The following is a 20,833-nucleotide window of genomic DNA, read 5'->3' on the forward strand; positions in this document are numbered from 1 at the left end:
GATATCCCGCTTTATCACTACCCAAAGGAGTCTCAAAGTGGCTAACATTCTCCTTTCCCTTCCTCCCCCACAACAAACACTCTGTGAGGTGAGTGGGGCTGAGAGACTTCTGAGAAGTGTGACTAGCCCAAGGTCACCCAGCAACTGCATGTGGAGGAGCAGAGACGCAAACCCAGTTCCCCAGATTACGAGGCTACCGCTCTTAACCACTACACCATGGGGTGGGAGAGCAGAGCAAACATTCTCATCCCCACAACCTCGCCTCTTTCTTGTTAAATTAACAACAAAGATCTCCCGAAAAAGACTTAAAACATTTAAATAAGTGGCATCGTTTTCACTAAGGATGGAGCAAAAATCTTTTGAAACTGGGGTGCTTAGCTGCACGGACACGTATGCTCAAATTCTTAGGAGTTGGTGGGAAGAGAAGGTCTCACTTTTTCTTGAAATAGCAGCTGTATTAAGTCATTTTTCACTGTGATAAGAAGCTCTGTCTACCCTTTCTCCTGCTTGAGTACAACCAAGGTCAGGACTTGGCATTTGAGATTGTTACTCTCCATCACCCTATGTGGGCAACCTATCACTTGTTCAATAATTCCTCTGCTTGACACAGCTACTCTTGAAAAATTAGCACAGCTTTTTGGGAACTTTACATATTACTGACACTTCCCACACCACCAAGGTTGGCTTAATTAGAAACAACTTCCACAGAATACAGAATGAGGCCAGCGCTCGGCGTTTTACACCTACTTCTTATGTGGGCTGAAGGAATAAGGCAGAATCCAATTGTAGTAATTATAGAGGCAGTTATTAAAAAGGAAGGGGGGCATAGCCATCTATTGGAGGTTATGGAATGAAAATCAGACACAGATCCACCACACTAGATGTCAGTAAAGTTACTATTTTATTATGTTTTATATTGTCATGTTTTCCCACCCTGAGATCTATGGGAGAAGGGCGGTATACAAATTTCAATAATTGTAATAACAATGCTATTTCTTTTCTGGTTGCGTATTCCATTCAGAATATAATGGATCATTAATTTCTTTTAAAATTAGCCACTATTTCTCAATTTTGTATCTCATTCTTCAAGCAGGTCAGGGCATGGGGGTTATTTCTGCTATGCAGGAAGTGTAATTGCCCCAGTGCCAGCCAGTGAGCTGTTCAAGGTAGCTCCCCATCAAAAGCATTAGATATCTGTTTTATTCATCTTTAAGAGTGTATGTGACTGTATACAGATACAGATACAGGCATCACTATTTCTATCAATCACTCTGCAGGCCTTTAGGACTCTCTGTGGCATAGCTACCAACTAGCAAACTTGATTTGCAAAAGAGGTAATCTCAAATCCCTAGATTAAATTATATTCCTCAACAAGGACCAGCCCCCTTCACACACACACCTGAAAACACTTCATGATGCAAAGCAGACCAAAAGCCTCTGGCTTTCCTTTTTTGCTCAACTGGTCCTAGTGAATGGAGTAAAATGTTAGGATATAAGCCTTTTGTGTGTAATGATGCATCTAGATTTGCAGTGACATTTTACAGAGAAAGGAGAAGGACATCTTCTAGGACTTGTTAGAAATAAAGATGGGGAAGATTGTCTCTCTGTGTCTCTCTCTTTTGTCTGGAGACTTCAGGGCTCAGCAGATACTGGTGACTGGCAAAGAATCAGTTCTTTTATGGGTGAATTTGCCAGGAAGTTACTTTATAAAAACACCCTCTAGAAGTACTAAATGCTGTGTTCCACATCCCTTCAGCTTAATATTAATACATTACTTTGATTCTCTGTATTTGGCTTGAAATATTGCTAGTTATGCAATGAGGAATGGAGATGGGCTAGCCAGCTTTTAGGTTACCCTATTTTCTGCATGCAGCTCTACAATTCTCATTCTTCTCCCTGCCATTTCTGAAACACTTAAGGTTTGAAATGAGCAGTGCTGTGGTCCTTCGGGGATAGTCCAGTTCGAAGCTTGCTTGTCCATCAGAACAGCTGAGGTCAGAGGGGTTCAACACCTAGGGGAGGACAAGTGGAAGCTTATTCATGGCTGTCTGAGGAGCAGGGCAGCTGCTCGGGGCGTCAGATGTTGCCAAAGGGCAGAATGACACAGGCTTAGCAATGTTCCAAACTAAATGGGCAGATGGGGATGTGCATTCACATAGAGCGCAAACAGTCCTTTCACGTGACAACATGGTTTTGAATTGAACTGGATTAGTCTGGGGGCAATAGCTTGTTATATGGGAAGGCAGCAAGCAAATGAAAGCATTCTGCAATGGATGCATCTTCAGGTAAGTATCTGGCACATGGCCCCTTCGAGAGAGAAAAGCTATAACCCAGGAAACCAGCTCCTAGAAAGTTGACCCACTTCAACTTGCTTACAGTTGTGGCCTGCTTAGAGAAGTTTGTTACTCAACTGTGGTGGCTCCCAAGCCTAATCAGAAATAAAAGTTTGTATCTGTTAACTCCGCTTCTAGTGCGTTTCCACATACATAATTCATACCCTACATTATACCAGTGCTATTTTTCTAGAAAAAAAGAGGTGCCAAAACTCACCATGAATGCCTCCCTCTTTCTCTTATAATGACAATGGTGTCCACCTGACAGGTGCTGGACCCAGCTGAGAGGTGCTGGAACTGAGTTCTGGTTGGAAAAAAATCCCTATATTATACAGATATGTAGACAAGCATGGTACATGTTGGATGATTCCTGAAAACCATGGAATAATCTGTGCATAAGTCTATTGATGAGCCTGGAGTTAAAAAAAAAATTAAGAATAAATGCATGCTAATACACACAAAATGTATTTCCTCTTGAAATAATCAATTAGATATGCACACACACACACTCGCCGGAATCATATAACGGTGAACTTCGTTATAGGCTGATTTGTTGATAGGAAACACCTTAAATTAAGTACCGTTAATAAACTTTCAGACTCCCTCCCTCCCTTCTATAACCTACTCCTTTGTGTTGACTTTCCATTGTTCAGGCGTTTCGAGATGTGGCTTCTGAAATCAATGTTGTTAAGAGGTAGGAAAGAATAGCACAAGATATTGTTTGCCTTGTTTGTTCGGTTGTCATTTATTGAAGCCCATAAACATTTTGTAGGATTTACGGTTAGCCAGCAACGACAAGCAAACAACAGGAGCATTTGAGGCTGTCAAATAAAGAGCTGTCACAAAGTTCCAGCACATTTTGAACCGTGGCTTAAAGAGTCTGGCTTGGAAATTGCTGGCCTGGGGAGAGAAGGATCGGCAAATCTGTCCATGTCAGTTTTCTATCAGTTTCCCATTTTCCCGATTATAAATTCTGTTTCCCACATTTCCTCATCAGTTTGCCTAAAAAACAAAATAAATCCTTATGGAAATTTGTCAGCATTTTAGCATGAAACTATCTTAATATACACATTCCCCCCCCCCCCTATAATTTGCAAGTGTCCATGTATGTGTGTGGCACAGAGAGAGAGACAGAGAGAAAGAGAAAGATAGAGAGAGAGAGACTTTTACTTACTAACACATTATAAGGGCTGCAGAACTTCATTACAATATTCAGAGAAGTGTGGATTTTGAAGGAAAGCTGTGTTTAAGTTCATTACTATTTACGAAAGTGCGAATGGTGTAGGTTCACCTTTCAATGTGAAATGAATTGAATTATTTCCCTAGCCCTAACCCATCCATAGACTTTTTTACCCACCCTCTCTAAACTTGAATTTACTAGATATGAGAGATAGAGAGTGCACCAGGCAGGCATTTACATCCTCTCTTTCTTCCAAAAGTTTAAGACAGGAGACAAAATGCCACCTCTCTCCTCCCTTCCATTTGATCCTCACAAATAACTCTACTGTGAAGATTAGGCTGAGTGAAAGGCCCTAGGTCATCAAGTGAGTTTCATGACTTCATAGGGATTCGAACTCAGGTCTTCTTGTTACGAATCTAACACTCTAAGCAGTACACTATGCCAGAAAGTATTATGGCTAGCCTAGGTTAAAAAGAAAGAACTGTGTAAGCCTCCCTTCACCTTGGAAAATCTCCTAATCTCACTGACATTAGATTATCCTACAGATATTTAGTCTGAGCAGAACTCTGTATGTTCTGATTTGGGGGGGGGGGGATAGTGGCAATTTTTGCAATATTTAGCATCCTCTTCTTTCTGGCAAAATGCCACTAATAATCTTCTGGTCTTGCCTCTGATATCTTCCAAATATGTCATCTGCACTTGATTCTTCTAAATGGGTCTTAGATATCCTACTGACAAAATTCAGTAGTCATTGGTGATTTGAATTGTTGTTGTTTTGATTCTTCATCCCAAAGTCCCAGCGCAAGAAACAACCATTTTAAATACAATACCTTAAAAAGAGTTTAAAACAAGTCACTTGACATCACTCCAAACATGGTTGCTTTCATCCAAATTGTTTGACCTATTCAGAGAAGGGAATATAATATAAACTAAAAAATATATATTATCTGCTTTATACCTTTCTGATCACCATGCCTTCCCTGGAAATTGTAGTTTGTTCGAGAGTATTAAGAGTTCCCCATCCCTTAATAGCAGTTCCTGAGTTCCCAGGAGAGATGGGATAACTCTTGAATCTGTTTAAGGGGGCAGTCCTATGGCAAGATCCACGAGAATGAGCAGCTTGAGATACAGTGGATCTCCTGCTATGCTGGCTGCTTCTTAGTGCAATCAGCACTTTGACACTTTCGGGCGCTTTTTCCTTTGTGCATTTCTGAAGTGCTCCCCATGACCCTGTTGCCTGGAAAATAAGGCCAAGGTATTTAAAAAACGTTAACCTGTTTAACTGATTATCCACATACCATCTATGAGCCCCATAGTTTCTTGAGAACACCATGACTTTAGTTTTCTTGTAATTCATAGCCAGCTGTTCTCTTTGGTAGTATCCTGAGAATGCCCTCACCAATCTTTTTAGGCCTACTTTTTTTTTGATTTAGAAGTATTCCATCATATGCATATAATAATATAGAGATGGCTTTTGCGGCCAATTTAGGGGCATGATACTCTGGAGATGTTAAACTCTGGACAATATCATTTATATATAAATTAAGCAATGCAGGAGCTAGGATACAACCTTGCTTCATTCCCCTTTGTGGCTGGTGGGGATCCTGTGAGCTGTCCATTTGTAGAACAACACACTTTCAGCACAGTGTTTTCATATAGACATTGAATCAAGAACAATAATCTTTTATCTATACTTGAAGAGTTCAACTTCAGTCAGCTTCAGCTAGGATTAAGTCCCCAACCCCGGCTCAGCCAAATATATGTTGGTGTGACTTGTTCATCCCAGTTCATTTGGGGCTCATAGAATCATAAGAGCATAGAGTTCGAAGGGACTTGTCCAACTGCCTGCAATGCAGGAATCCCAACTAAAGCATCCATGACAGATGGCCATCCAACCTCTGCTTAAAAAGATGGCTGAGACAAGGGTGGCGTTAGTCCCATAAATGGGGAATTTGGGGTGTGGGGCAGGGGTGGAACCAGAGTGGGGTGGACTTAGGCTGGATTCTAAGTCTGTCCAGTATAGTCACATGTCCTGGCAATAGAACACTACAGTGGTACCTGGGGTTATAAGCACCTTGGGTTACAAACACTTCAGGTTACAGACTCTGCTAACCTGGAAGTAGTACCTCAGGTTAAGGACTTTGCCCCAGGATGAGAACAGAAATCGTGCCACGGTGGTGCGGTGGCAGCGGGAGGCCCCATTATCTAAAGTGGTACCTCAGGTTAAGAATGGTTTCAGGTTAAGAATGGACCTCCAGAATGAATTAACTTCATAACCAGAGGTACCACTGTATTTTAAAGACTAGTTTTCTCTCTGCCAGGCTTAGGCATTGCAGCAGCAGCCCTTTTGCTGAAAAGGATTTGAACTTTTGTCAGTTTACTCCAGCTTAAGTTGCACCATCTTGCTTCAGACCATTTCCTTGCACATAGGATTGCTCTTTACATTTGTGATGTTGATATGCCCTGAGAGGCACTGGGTGATGATAAGTAGCCAATAAGATATTGAGTGATGTTCATTCTTTTGCAATTCAGTCCTCAGGTGTCTCTAAAGAACGGTCTGGAGAATCCTCTCTGACATGCCAAAAATTATGTAGAGTAAATTTCCCCGTCTGTTTCCAATAAAGTTAATGTGGTGAAAGCTCTGCAGGCTTTCAGAGACAGTTTTCAACAAATGATCAACCAGGGTCGGATTTCACTTGTCAATTTTCATGGCATTCCTGTTCTGACTGGACCCAATTTAGCTATGGAGGGAAGCTCAGGCAAAATGTGTTATGGATTTATCTGATGGTGTCTGCAGAACAAGTGAATGCAGAATAAATGTTTTCTTACCCATCTCCACTGTAGCCCTGAGCAAGATTGACCCCAGTAAGGAGTAAGGAAATAACCTTTAAAAGGGGTGTGAAATTTGAATTTAGGAATATATGGCATGATACTTAGCTATGTACATGATATCTTCCATCAGGTGCACTCAGGTGGAAAAGTGAGGGGACCATTGTCACTGAAACACATGAGATGCATACTCTAACTCTAAAAAAATAGCCCCAAAACTAGCTTAATGTGGCAATGTGACATTATATTTTTATATGATCCTTTTCACATTCTTGTGTGTGTGTAGCAAGCTGTAGCACAAAAAATGGAATATGGTAATATGTCATATTTGTGCTTCAGATCCTTTGGGTAATCGCATCCACATAGCTCCAGATTGCTAGGAATAGGTCAGCAACAGCCAAATGAAGGACTGAGTGGCAAATCTGCTCTTAAGATGGCAGACTATCCTTTTCAATTGTATAGAACTGTGAATTCTTAGGAAAGAGAGCTAAATTACATATGTAGTAGGATTCCCACATGATGTATCTTGTTGGTCGGGTCCACCATTGGAGGGAGATCAAATGTATGTATAGTTCCACATGCTTAAAATAAAAGGCTCAGACATCTTTCTCCAAATCCAAAGTTGCATATCAGGAGAAGAAGAAGAAGAAGAGTTTGGATTTGATATCCCGCTTTATCAGGACCCGAAGGAGTCTCAAAGCAGCTAACATTCTCCTTTCTCTTCCTCCCCCACAACAAACACTCTGTGAGGTGAGTGAGGCTGAGAAGTGTGACTGGCCCAAGGTCACCCAGCAGCTGCATGTGAAGGAGTGGGGAATCGAACCCGGTTCACCAGATTACGAATCTACCGCTCTTAACCACTACACCACACTGGATCTAAGCATTCTAAGCATTCTAACGAAGTATACGTGTCTCTCTGGATGTGTCTGTGTGTATGCTGTTTGTTTTCTTTTATGCGGGGATCATTCAGTATGAAAAGGTACAACCTAGAAGCAGCAAATACAACATCTTTGGTTTCTGTGTCCATTTATTTATTTATTTGCTCTCGGAAAAGGTTGACTCTGGGAATATCATTTCTCTTACAATGCTGGTTCCATTGGCATGATGGCATGTTCATCATTATGTATGGACCGTCCCATCAGTTTGAACATTTCTACACCATGGGAATAAGGAATCATTGGAGGAAACCGAGGGAATACAGGGGCTGAAGAAGTAAGTAAACACTTTTATATCCCTAAGCAAAAGCATTATTCTTCAAGCACTTTTTGGCTGAAATCATTTGTTCCTGTAGCAGTAGAACATAAAAGTTAATGCGGGCAATACATTGAGTCCCCTGAAGGTCAGGCTATGCAGATCCAATGACATTTTTATTTGATGATCGCAGGAGGGGGGAAAGATGGAGTGTGTCTCCGTAGCTCCACAGCAAACACAAATTTGATGCTGCACAGACATAACATATCTATGTGTTCAATAATGTTAAGTAACGGAAGCCATTATGCCCCTGCTTTAGCTTTCAGCTCCAGTCATATAAACAGTCAGTAAAGACGTCCTCTGTTTGCTACGCAGCAAAGTTATGTCTGGCAGTGACAGATTTGTAACTCTCAGTGTGCAGCATTTATTTGCAGAAGCAGAAATGGGGTGATTCCTCCTCCCCCCATCTCCATCTTGTTCCGCTGCACATTAATAGCTCGTTCTAAAGCTGTGACCTCAGTACATCAACAGGCTGCTTTTGTCATATTGAGCCGCACTGTACATTTCTATGACAGCCGAAATCATGCGTTGGGAAAATATCACAAAAGCCTCTTACCGCTTCTGTATTAACATATGGGCCTGAATTAATTTAGAAATGCCTTTCAATAAAATGGCAAATGTGAGCACTTCATTTTAGTCAAAGTCAAGTGCTATTATGACAGAAAGGAGGATGGGATGAAAGGTTGATTAAAGCACCAACAGACTGAAGGGTTTTGAAGTGGTAGATGCAAACAGTAACTGTCTCTCCTTGGGGGGACATTTGCTTGAAAATATGTGTGGTGAAAAGTGGGGAAGTAGGGTGCCCTCAATGTTTCAACCCAGATCTTCCTGCACTGAGAGGAAATTCAAAATTTGTGTGGATGGATGTTCTTAGAATCCTCTGTGCCAGGGATGGGGAACCTCAAAGATCTTGTTTGGCTCCCAGCAGCCTCAGCCAGCATGATGGTTATGGAAACCAAAGTCCAGAATATCTGGAGAGCCACACCTTCCCACAGCCCTGCTCTGTATAATTAGGAGTTAATGATGATGATGATGATGTAGCATTCAATACCTGCAGGTCTCAAGGTCTCAATCACAATATGAAAGCACACAATACAGAATAAAAAGAAAAACAATCCAAGAACCCCCCTCCCCAACACATTTTATAAGGGCATTGGATGTCAGTCAGCCAAAGACCTGGTTAAAGAGGTACATTTTTGCCTGGCACTTAAAGGTGTATGATAAAAGCGCCAGGCAAACCTCACTGGGGAGAGCATTCCACAAATGGAGAGCCACTGCAGAAAAGGCCCGTTCTGGTGTTGCCACCCTCTGGACCTCTCGTGGAGGGGACACATGAAGAAGGACCTCAGAAGATGATCTCAGGGTCCAGGGTAGGTTCATATGGAAAGAAGCTGTCCTTGAGATATTGCAGTCCTGAGCTGTTTAAAGCAGAATTCTCAATAATGGGGAGAATTCAAAGCACATTCAGCTTAGACAGTCTGAGGGGGAGTTGGTGGAACTGATTTGCAGGGCCAGCCCAAAGCACTTTGCAGCCTCAGAAAGAATTGCATATGGTGCCTGCCCCAACCCACCCTCAAAAAACCAAGAATTAAAGCAGGCAGGCAGACATGTATCTCTGCTTTTCCTTACCCCCAAGACACAGCATTAATACCTACTTGGTTTCCCCACAGTCTGCATGAAGACCTTGGGGTTACTTGCAGTCACAGACTTCAGGCTTTAAAATTTCGGCTGCACCTCATTGCATCTCCCAAGATGCAAGGAGGTTGAGGGAATGGTCTTTCATATGTGGTGGACTTGTAAAAGAGTTAAAGAGTAATGGGAAATGATATTATGAAACTGAAAAAAAAGTTAAAAGTACTTTACCAAAAAAGTACTTTCCCAGGTGTCAAAAAAAGGTTATTTATTTATGCCATTACTGTGGCTCATGTTTTGTTAATAATAATAATAATAATAATAATAATAATAATTTATTTATACCCCACCCTTCCCAATTTAAAAAACGGGTTCAGGGTGGCTAACAGCAAATATAAAACATTGATTAGAATGAGACTTAAAAACAGCATAAAACAGCATAAAATACAACATAAAATGCAGCATCAATATCAATAAAATTCTAAAATTCAAGGGTCATTTTGGGGGAGGAAAAAAAAAAAAACCCAGTCAGTAGGCATCAGATGATCACCAGGGCTAACTGGCCAAGTTGGTCCTACTAGAGCGAGCAAGGAGACCAGGGAAGAATTTAAATGTGGGTTCCCAGAAAGGGTATCTTCATAGAAGAAGAAAGCGGAAAAGGGAATAGAGGATCAGGCTAATTCAAATTGAAGGGTCAGGCGGAATAGCTCTGTCTTACAGGCCCTGCGGAAGGAGATCAAGTCCTGCAGGGCCCTAGTCTCGTGGGACAGAGCATTCCACCACAGCAGAGCCATCACTGAAAAAGCCCTGGCCCTGGTGGAGGATAGTCTGGCTTCCTTAAAGCCTGGGATCTTTAAGCTATTATTCATGGACCTTAGGGTCCTCTGCGGGACATACCAGGAGAGGCGGTCCCGTAAGTACGAGTGTCCTAGGCCGAAATGAGCGAGGTCCCAACCAAAGAAGAATGGCAACTTAAATTGACATAATATGTGCAGCTTGCAGACTTAACATATAGAATAAGAGAACAAGAAGAACATACATTTAGAGAAGATTGAAAAACGTTGTGGTTCTCCCTGTGGCAGCCTCTCGGCTCATTGATCATTGTGGACGAACTGTTCATGCTGCCATAAATCCACCTCTGTTACTTGGTAACTATAGTTTGTCAGGAATTCCAACAAGTGAACATGGCCAGGGCAGGTGGTCATGTTTCAACGGAGGCTCCAAGACAACATGGTCTCTCAAAACATATCCTTGGAATTAGAGCACAATTCACAAAGCTTGCTTCGCTGCTCATGGGGTTGCAAAATGGCTTTCTTCTGGATGCTTTGGGAGGCTTCAGTTCTCTGTTAAATTGTTAAATATGAGGTGCCAACTGGGCCATCTGTCACAGGTCACCTGAGGCCTGTCACATCCTAGTGGAGGGAGGGAGACTTTGCCAGCCTGATACCTGGGTAATTTTCAGGAGACAAAAGATAAAGGGATGATAGGGCAGAAAGTGATATCGGCTGATAGTGGATCACATATTTAAAATATTCCTTAATATTTAAAACTCCATTAAAGCAGAAACGTTGGTAGAGGCATGGTATTCTTCCCTATACGATGATATTTTCATCTATACAGGAAAATAATTGTGCATTGAGAGGAACACTTCAGCATGCAACTCTTTGCCTACAGTGGTAAGGTAAAAGATAAAAGTAAAGGACCCCTGGACCAGTCAAAGGCGACTATGGGGTTGCGGCGCATATCTCGCTTTCTGGCCGAGGGAGCTGGCATCTGTCCACAGACAGTTTTCCAGGTCAAGTGGCCAGCATGACTAAACTGCTTCTGGCACAACAGAACACTGTGACAGAAACCAAAGCACACACAAACGCCATTTACCTTCACGCCACCTATTTATCTACTTGCACTGGCGTGCTTTTGAACTGCTAGGTTGGCAGAAGCTGGGACAGAGCAACGGGAGCTCACCCTGCCGACCTTTTGATCGGGATGCCCAAGAGGCTCAGTGATTTAGACCACAGCACCACCCGGTACAGCTCTGGGAAATGAAGGGGGGACTTTATCACTTGATTCCACTGAATGCAGAAACTTGCCTAAGGCCTATATCTGCTCAAGCCAAAGACTGATTTGCTGGGAGGTAGCCTTTGTACCAGGAAGAGGAACCCCGACTTTTGTGGAGAATCTGAACCATCCACATTTCAATACATTAAAACCTTTTAAAATTTCAAATCATGATGGAACTGCAAACCCAATCTGCACACAGAGAGCGATGATGAGGGTATAGCCCTGGAATGCATACTAATAGCACACACTGTTAAATCAGTAATCTTGATTTTGACAGGTAATCAATGTCTCATTTAGTGCATTACGCTACCTTTTAGGTAACAAACCACACACACACACACACACACACCAACTCAGAATTGTGCACCTCTGAGTATAAGCTTTCAAAACGGTCACTGCAAAAAAAAAAATTGGTGTCAAAACTTCCCTTGTCTGTTCATAGACCATAATTTGTGACACAATACTCTACATATTTGCTCCGAAGTAAGCCCAATGAGTTGAATGGGATTTACTGTCCAAGGTTTCTGCAGAACTACCTAGGCATTTGATTGCAAGAGAGGTCACAATTTATTTTATTTTTTATATTGTGCTTGACTGACTGAGTCAGAGGGTCACAGCTCTGCTCTAATTGAAGTTTCTCTTAACCTGTTGTAGTTTGTATAATATTCCAGCATGACATGGTTTCCCTTGAAAATGAGCAGCTGAAGTAATATTCAAAATAAGGGGAAACACAAACTCTGATTTACTAATTGACTGAGGAAATTATTTTTTGTCGTTGTAAACAAAGCTAATCATGCAGATACGGCATGCAAAAGTACAAAAACAATAAAATGAAGATCTGTATTAGCAGCTAGCTTCTCTCTCGCTCTCTTCTTCTCTATATCTTGGAAAAGGATTTATCTATCTATTCTCTAAGGATTCAGACACCACTCAAGATATCATCACACCAAATAGAGCGAATCCAGGCTAAAGTCACATTTCAGTCCACCATCTTGATTCAAAATGGCACCCACAATCTAAATGTAGATGGTGACCATGGCTTCTACCACTGAAACCTTCATGCCAAATATCTTGCAGGATATTTTTGTTCAGCACTCATATTAAAAAGCTCTCAAAGTACATTAAGTACTCTGTTTTCTGTTCAAGCTTTGAGTGCTTGGAGGGCAAGTTTTCAGGAGTGTGGTGCTCCCGTTTGCTGCTAATTTATGTATATTTGACCTAATTTTCTGATTTTACTTGTTTTATTTTGCCCTAAAGGGCACAAGGTCAGGGACAAGATCTTGCCTTTTGGTTAATGGCATGTTGAACCACAGTTGTTGTTAGCCACACAAGAGTACCTGAAGTTTGTATGGTCATGGCTTCCAAATACATGTCAATGACATGTACAATGGGGACACATTTGTTTATTTCCTCTATGCACCCATGTGTTGTAAATTTGATGGTTGACTGATAAAGCTCTCAGCACCTTCTTCAATATGTACTGCTTCTGCATGATAGCAGTTGACATTTATTCAACAGCTGAGCAATGGTTGTTTCATCATTTTACTGTGACGGCAATCTCTGTTAATGGATGGTATCAGCTACTTGGTGAAAGATCTTTCTAATTTGACTTTAAAATCATTCAAAATGTGTAACTCATGGAGCTATAAATGATAAAGAAAGTGCATACCACTTGCTAGAGCCCTGTGCTGCTGGCAGAACAGCACATTTATTCTGCTATTTCTTTCAACAATAAGAACCGGACTCAATTCACTACCACTATGCCGTTCTCTTTTCATTTACTTATCATTCAGTAGCATCACTTTTCACTTTTTTCTCACTTCAGAGCATTTCCAGATGCCAATATTTTCCTTTCATATACAAAGATTATGAAGCAGGCCTACACAACTTGTGACCCATCAAGCCCTATGTAGCAGGCCAGCCAGAAAATTATGGCCTGCTTCCATGTCTGACTGTCCTCTTAATATAACAGTGATAGGAAAGCATAAGAAAAGAAAGTTTATGGAGTACCTAGTTGCCACTAGGTACAGTAGGTATGGTTAAAGCTATGGTTTTCCCAGTAGTGATGTATGGAAGTGAGAGCTGGACCATAAAGAAGGCTGATCGCCAAAGAATTGATGCTTTTGAATTATGGTGCTGGAGGAGACTCTTGAAAGTCCCATGGACTTCAAGAAGATCAAACCTATCCATTCTGAAGGAAATCAGCCCTGAGTGCTCACTGGAAGGACAGATCCTGAAGCTGAGGCTCCAATACTTTGGCCACCTCATGAGAAGAGAAGACTCCCTGGAAAAGACCCTGATGTTGGGAAAGATTGAGAGCACAAGGAGAAGGGGACGACAGAGGACGAGATGGTTGGACGGTGTTCTTGAGGCTACCAGCATGAGTTTGACCAAACTGCGGGAGGCAGTGGAGGACAGAAGTGCCTGGCGTGTTCTGGTCCATGGGGTCATGAAGAGTCGGACATGACTAAACGACTAAACAACAACAACAACAGTAGGTACAGCCACTTTCCCCATTTTTCAGTGTCTCTCCCTTTTAGCTGTACTTAAACCTCTCCCTCTTCCACTTCTCAGCTGCCTCGCTTGAAAAAGACAAAGGATCAAATAGTCCACAGTACTGTGCCATCTTGTTTAAAAGTGCCATCTTCCTCCCCATTTCCTACATCACAGCTTAACTCAGATTTCTACCATTTGTTAGGAACTGGCTGGATGCAGGTGAATGGTTGGAGGAACCAGCTGGAGAACCCCCAAGGGAAGAAGGCTCAGAGTCCAGGAGTGGTGGCGAGGCAACAATGAGTGCTCAGAGGGATGGGCCTGGGAGGATGAAGTGTCAGAAGCTGAAGAGGTAGCAGGGCTTAGTGAGCAGGGGGAGTCTGTGGCAGAGAGAATTCAGAATCAGGTGCAGAAGCTGAAGCAGGAGAGGAGGGGGGCAACAGACTCCCCCTCCTGCTGCAACAAGCTCCTCTCTCCCAGAACCAAAAGAGGCATGAAACAGGAGAGCAAAGACACACACACAGGCACAATCTCAGATTGCTTGGGGAAAGACCTGTAGAGGAGGGGACTTTAGGCAGTTGTAGGGAGGTGGGGATCTTCAGCCTCAACAACTGCTTCATGGGGCAAGCTCTACTGAAGAAGAGTTGCTGTGCTCATTAGGTTTTGCAGATCCTGGTTTTGCTAATAAAGAGTTAACATCATTTACTTTGTGTGATTTACTGCTGGCTAACTCCTGTCATCAGTGTTTTAACCACCACTGGAGGTTCTCAGTGTCTCTCCATTTTTGTTCCCATGTCTTAGCTTCTTCTATTGTGCAACCTGCCTTTACCTTTGCTCTCCTATCCTACCCTGAGTTCATGCAAACCCAGAATTGTGATGAGGCACTACAAATCCGCCAATGGAGGCTGAGCATTGGCATTCTTCCATTTATATATATATATATATATATATTGAGAGATATCACTCTGTAAAGAGTACTGGAAAGTTGAGATGCATTTCTTACTTACTCTGCAGTAGTTTTTCCTAGTCCATTCTACAGCTACTTGTCAATAGCAGTACATTATCAAGTCTGTATTAGTGATTGATAAATCTGCCCATTTCAGTTTCTCTTAGTTTCTCTCCCACCCCCCGCTCTTAAATCCAGTTCACAAGAATATTGTGATTTCTTTAAGTCCTCATGAAAAACCATCAGGATTTTAGTATGCATTTTCGCTACTATACACATTTTTGAAAGCAATTTTCCCTAATGTAAAACATTCTGAGTGTCACTTTCACAAATATTTATGCACAATTAACCCCAGCATTTATATTGGTGTGTGTGTGTGTGTGTGTGGAGTCTGATAAAAAAATCAGAAAAGTGTGGACTTTGAAGGATATCTGCATTTTGTTTTAAATATTGTTTCCGGATACAATTAGGAAGGCCTACATGAAATGTGGACCAAATTTCTCCCTCATCCTTACGACCTTTACACATATGCATATATTCTACTTGACTTCTGGGAGTGCCTGATATAGCATGATTTCAACCCAATCATAATCCCGTCAAGATTTGTCAGTTTGAGAGAGGGAACAATTTCTTACTTGATTTGTTTCTCTATTCCTATTAATAGCTGTAAATCTCTGAACACCATGAATGGAAGGTATATGTAAATTTGTAATACCTACTTCCCATACTTCCAATGAAGAACATTTGTCATCATCTAAAAGCAATGATAATCTCTTTTCAGATTACTTTGTAGCTGAGATGCTGTGTCATCTGATGATTAACCTGATTAATGTTGCGTTGGAGTATTCTGTTGGAATTACTGGGAATTAAGCAAAATGAGACCATGCTGTATGCACAGTGACCTTTCAGGAACTCAAAAGAAAGCGTGTTTATTTGTATGTGTATTTTCATAAATGGGTCCCCCAATCTCCACCATTTGAAGCTGAGAGAGACAAAAGGGAAACCATTTATGTTTAGCCATGAGATTCAGCTAGCATGAGAATCCCTGATTGTCTTGGCTGGGTGATTCAGACCCTTGGTTCATATTTTTTACAATACAACTTTATTGTCTCTACACCCACATACTAAGCAACAACTGTAAAGTTATGGAAACAAATAGAAGGATCTGGGAATGTGAGACTATGCTAGGACTCTCTGGGGCTCTGGGATGCTCTGAACCTCACTTCTGAGCAACCTGAAAAATAAAACTACATTATGAAGATCAGATTATTATGTCAAATTCCATATGTAATTTCACAAATACTTATGTGTTGTGATAAACAACAGGATTCTCCTCTGAAACCGATTTTCATATATGTCATTGTTGGTCCTGAAATGTACATAACAATAAGCAAAATGTGAAAACAGAGAGGACAAGCCCATGATCTCTAACTTATCATCACTAGTTTTCCAGGAGGATTTCTGATCTTTCCTCATTTGGTTCTTTGAAAAATGAAAGCTGAGATCTTGTAAATTGAAACAAAGCAAGAGAGCTTAGAAACTGCATCCTCCTCCGTCACTTGGTGGCCTTGAAATAATGAAAGGTCAGGGTTAGTGGTCGTCTGTCTCCATAATTTCACTAGCAATTGGCAAATACAATTTAGAAACTGCCAAGGAGTGAAATTGATCTTGCCTCAAGGGGGGAGGGAGTATCCATCACTTAGGATTCCTTTACTCATATGTCACAACAAAAATGAATTCAAACACATTGGTTGCTCACCTTTCCTTCCTGAGAATCTACTCTTCAGTGATCCTCACATATTATCAGTAAAACTGAAATTGCTGCACACATCAGGATAGGCTCACCTGAAGTTAATGTGCATTGTAGATGCTTTGACTGCAATCCTGTGCCTTCTGCATGGGCAACTGGAGAATAAGCTGAGAAGTGGATCTTCATAGGAGTCAAGCAGAACTCTCCTCCACATTGCCATTATGGTGGTTGGCCTTTCCCATGCCAGGTATGCTCCAATGTAGCCAGGGAATTGGCCAGGGACTCTGCTTATGCATCCAGAAACTAATTCTTTTATGGGTGAAGTGCAAGCAGACCTCTGCTTACCATGAATTACCTGGATGCATTGGAATTTGCCATAAATATCAAGAGCTCACCCTGCGTGGTAGCAGCATGGAAGAAGAGGGACTTCTGTGACCTTTATGACAGGCCACTCCATGTTGTGCTTCCACAAAGGGGAGGCCTGGCCCATTTCACTACCTGAGGCAAAATGGGAATGTGTTGTTCCCTGCCCCTGCCAATGCCATGAAACCCCCACTTCTGCTGTGTTCCAGAACGCCCCTCTCCTCATTTATGTGTGTGTGTGTGTGAGAGAGAGAGAGAGAGAGAGAGAGCATTCCACAATGCTTTGCTACTTATCTGCTCTGCCCTAGGGGTGGGGAAGATGAGGGGCATAGTGGTGCATCACAATGCCCTCTCTCTCTCGCTGAACTCGGTGAGAAGGGAGTGTTTCAAAAGGTATGACACTCATCTTCTCCACCCAGTGGTGTAGCGTGGGTTGCCAGCCCCCGGGGCCATGTGGAGGGGGGTGTGGGAGGGAGAGAGGGAAACAAACAGAGTTCGAATGCACATTTAACTGCCTAATAACATCAGCATCACCCAGAATATCGCAGCTGCAGAGATAATAGAAGAGTTATTCCATTGTCCGGGTTCACATGGAGAAGCTGTTTTTAATGGAGCCCAGCAACAAAAGCACACAGGTGTATGAGGCAGCCCTGGGTGTTGACATTTTGCGCCCCTAACAATGTTGCACCTGAGGCAACTGCCCCTGTGCCTCCCCATACTACGCCACTGTCTCCACCCCAGGGCAGGGAAGATGAGTAGTAAAGCCAAGTGCCAGAACACTAATGGAATGGGAAGACGTTCCTGCATTCATCGAAGTGGTGAGGCAAGTAGGGTGCCATCTCTTGCACTTCTGCCACCTGAGGCAGCTGGTTCACCCCGCCTCATGGGCGGGCGAGCTCTGTGTCACAGACACACACATATGAAGGTAGCGGGATTGAAGCATCCAGAAGCGTTCACAGCTTTTGAGACTATGCAATGAGGACCTCTCCTTTCTCTCCTCCCACTGTAGCCCCTGCATGCCTCTGAAATATTCAGTGGGGGATCTCCCCAGCCTCCAAGGCAGATTTTGTTTCTGGGCAAGAGACTTCAACAGGAGAAGAGAAAGGTGAATTCCCATTACAGGAGCAGAAACATCAGTCTTTCTGACACTGGATGCCCTCTATTTGTCTACTTCAGTGGTTCCTAAACTGTGATCCACAGACACCCGTGGTCTCTGAGTTTCATTCAGATGGTCTGTAGATTGTTGGCTGAAGATGGAAGACAACCCATTCATTGCATGGAATATTCATACTGATATGAATTGATTTGCATTTCTTAATTAATTTCTTATACAGTCATACCTAGGGTTACAGACGCTTTAGGTTGTGTTTTTTGGGTTACAGACCTCCAAAACTTCCAGGTTTCGGCAGTTGCGCATACGCAGAAGCGCTAAATCGCAACCTGAAGGAAAGCGTTGCTTCTGCACATAACTGTGGCATGATGGGAAGTCTTGCTTCTAAGCTTTGTTTTGCTCATGCTGCACAAACCGTGCTGATGCTAAGACATTCCATCATCACCCTGGTACGTCCTGTTCACCTTGAGTTCACACCATATCAATCTGTACTTACCCCTCCTTGTACATTCCTTTTTCGTACCACTCTGGTACGGGCAGTCCGAAACCATGCCTGTGTAAACTCCGCGTTCCTTTTCCCAACCTTTAACCTGTCTATGATTAATGTCTTATATGCATTGCTTTGTACTTATGTTAACCAATCAGCAACAAGCACACGTGGCAAACACAGTAATATTCAATAAAAGGGAGTCTCCGAGGCTTGCTCGAGAGACGCCTCCCGCATGACACCTACCTGCTCGTCTGTCGTTCATTTTCAACCCAACAGCAACCTGCGCATTCACAGATGCACCGCTGGGGGTTGTGGACGCTGTGGGTTGCAAATGTGCATCCCGCACAGATCACGTTCGCAACCTGAGCGTCCACTGTACTCTATTACAATTATATTGTATTGCATTTTATGAGATTCAAATTGCAATATAATAAAACACAATATATAAGAAATAAAGGAAGCAATAAAAACCCAATTAAAAGCCATGCAACATCTATAACTACCCATTGCAATTGCTACAACAGGCAGAAAACTCATTAAGTGGTCCAGCAGGACCCGCAACAATTTCAAGTGGTCCATGGGACTAAATGTTTGGGAACCACTTCTCTACTTCTTGTGTGCAACGAACAAGGACAGTTAAAATATGTCCTTCAGACAAGTTATACTTTAAAAAAATACCAGTTTATCCTTCAAGAAAAGATGTCCTTTGACAATGCATGCATTTAAGAATATAATCTATTACTACAGACCCTTTATTAGAGGCCGACAGAAAGTATTATTGAAGGGGGAAGGGGGAATAAGCCATGTTAGAAAAATATGTTTTGCTACACTGAGTTTAAATGTGATGTTCATTGAATTGTAAGGGGAATGTGTTTCTTCAGGATGCTCTAAAACATTATCCAATGATGAACATCAATTTGACATGCTGTCATTGTATGCTTCATGACTTGGATGAGGTCTGCAAGGCAACAAGTGTAAGGAGCAAAGACACGATCACAAAAGGCTAAATGTCATAACATTTGTTTAAAGTAATCTCTGCATTAACATTGTTTTCTTGTTCAGGTTAGCTTTGACCCCCCCCCCCAATAGAATATGTTGTCTGTAACCCAATACAGAAGTGAGTGTCCTTAAACCCAATGGGTTCTATGCAGAATATGATGCAAAAGTAGACATATTCAGTGCTTTTTTTTCTGGGGGTATGCAGGGGTACACATACCCCTAAATATTTTGTGAATCAATGCAGCGGTTCTCAACCTGTGGGTCCCCAGATGTTGTTGGACTACAACTCCCATCATCCCTGAGCTCTGGCCTTGCTAGTTAGGGGTGATGGGAGTTGTAGTTCAGCAACATCTGGGGACCCACAGGTTGAGAAAGGCTGATCTAATGGGAGAAGAAACTCTCTCTCTATATATATAGAGTTTCTTCTCTAGCACGGTGAATCATTAGTTTTGTTGCTACCCCCAATGGTGGCCTCATTTCATGTCACAGTATTTCCTGAGTTTAAGACAGTTGGAGGATGGATGGCAGCTAACAGATTGAGGTTGAATCCTGACAAGACAGAGGTACTGTTTTTAGGGGACAGGGGGCGTGTGGGTATGGAGGAGGCCCTGGTCCTGAATGTGGTAACTGTGCCCCTGAAGGACCAGGTGCACAACATGGGAGCCATTTTGGACTCACAGCTGTCTATGGAGGTGCAGGTCAATTCTGTGTCCAGGGCAGCTGTTTATCAGCTCCATCTGGTACGCAGGTTGAGATCCTACCTGCCACGGACTGTCTTGCCAGAGTGGTGCATGCTCTAGTTATCTCCCGCTTGGACTACTGCATTGCGCTCTATGTGGGGCTACCTTTGAAGATGACCCGGAAACTACAACTAATCCAGAATGTGGTAGCTAAACTGGTGACTGGGAGCAGCCACCGAGATCACATAACACCGATCCTGAAAGACCTACATTGGTTCCCAGTACATTTCCAAGCACAATTCAAAGTGTTGGTGCTGACCTTTAAAGCCCTAAATAGCCTCAGCCCAGCATACCTGAAGGAGCGTCTCCACCCCCATCATTCAGCCCAAACACTGGGATCCAGCTAAGGGCTTTCTGGCTGTTCCCTCACTGTGAGAAGCAAAGTTACAGGGAACCAGGCAGAGGGAAGTGGCGCTTGCCTTGTGTAACGCCCTCCCATCAGATGTCAAGGAAATGAACAACTATCTGACTTTTAGAAGACATCTGAAGGCAGCCCTGTTTAGGGAAGTTTTTAATGACTGATGTTTTAATGTATTTTTAATATTTTGTTGGAAGCTGCCCAGAGTGGCTGAGGAAACTCATCCAGATAGGCGGGGTATAAATAAATAAATAAATAAAAATAAATAAATAAATAAATAAATAAATAATATCACAC

General features: G+C 42.5%; 1 long non-coding RNA gene across 1 annotated transcript in view; it reads left to right on the plus strand.

The window, feature by feature from the left end:
- Positions 1-20,833, plus strand: part of LOC308475985 — an 828,107-nt gene that overhangs the window by 270,590 nt on the left and 536,684 nt on the right. The window lies entirely within an intron of this gene.

The sequence above is a fragment of the Podarcis pityusensis genome (assembly GCF_964106645.2).
Source record: "Podarcis pityusensis genome assembly, chromosome: 4".
Lineage (NCBI taxonomy): Eukaryota > Metazoa > Chordata > Lepidosauria > Squamata > Lacertidae > Podarcis > Podarcis pityusensis.